Source organism: Lathyrus oleraceus, chromosome 3 (genome assembly GCF_024323335.1).
Source record: "Lathyrus oleraceus cultivar Zhongwan6 chromosome 3, CAAS_Psat_ZW6_1.0, whole genome shotgun sequence".
Lineage (NCBI taxonomy): Eukaryota > Viridiplantae > Streptophyta > Magnoliopsida > Fabales > Fabaceae > Lathyrus > Lathyrus oleraceus.
This window is the reverse complement of record NC_066581.1, coordinates 476857000-476857603: the sequence shown is the minus strand read 5'-3', so window position 1 is coordinate 476857603 and position 604 is coordinate 476857000. Positions and strand designations below refer to the sequence as shown.

The following is a 604-nucleotide window of genomic DNA, read 5'->3' as shown; positions in this document are numbered from 1 at the left end:
CAAGGCTACTGATTTCTTACATTCCACCCTTTGTCTGGGACTTTTATACTGGAGTTCTTTCACCTCCCCATTGGCAATGGTTCTGGGCCATGTTTTCAATGAGTTGATAGGCTTTGTTGTATGGCTTGTCCATAAGTGCACCACCCGCGGTATCGTCTACTGTCAGTCTTGTGTTATACAGAAGCCCATTGTAAAATGTGTGAATGATCACCCAGTCTTCGAGACCGTGATGTGGACATATCCTCATCATGTCCTTGTATCTCTCCCACGCTTCGTAGAGAGATTCTACATCTTTTTATCGAAATCCGTTGATTTGAGCTCTCAGCATAGCAGTTTTGCTCGACGGAAAATATCGGGATAAGAAAACGTTCTTCAGTTCTTCCCATGTTGTAACTGAGTTGGAGGGCACGGATTGCAACCAAGCCCAAGCTTTGTCTCTTAGTGAGAAAGGAAAGAGGCACTGCGTACTGCACAAACTTGGTCAGGTGTTCATTAGGATCGTCCGTAGGATTTACAGCAAATTGATGTTGTTGGACGACTGATAATAGTGAGGGTTTCAGCTCAAAATCGTTTCGATTGATAGCGGGGGCAACAATGTTGTTGT

The 604-nt window shown here is 44.4% G+C and overlaps 1 non-coding gene across 1 annotated transcript; it reads left to right on the top strand.

Moving 5' to 3' along the window:
* The first annotated feature begins 221 nt into the window (after positions 1 to 221).
* On the top strand, positions 222 to 328 carry LOC127133117 (small nucleolar RNA R71). The gene has a single exon (XR_007807110.1). It is a non-coding gene; the product is annotated as a small nucleolar RNA R71 (small nucleolar RNA).
* The last annotated feature ends 276 nt before the right edge of the window (positions 329 to 604 follow it).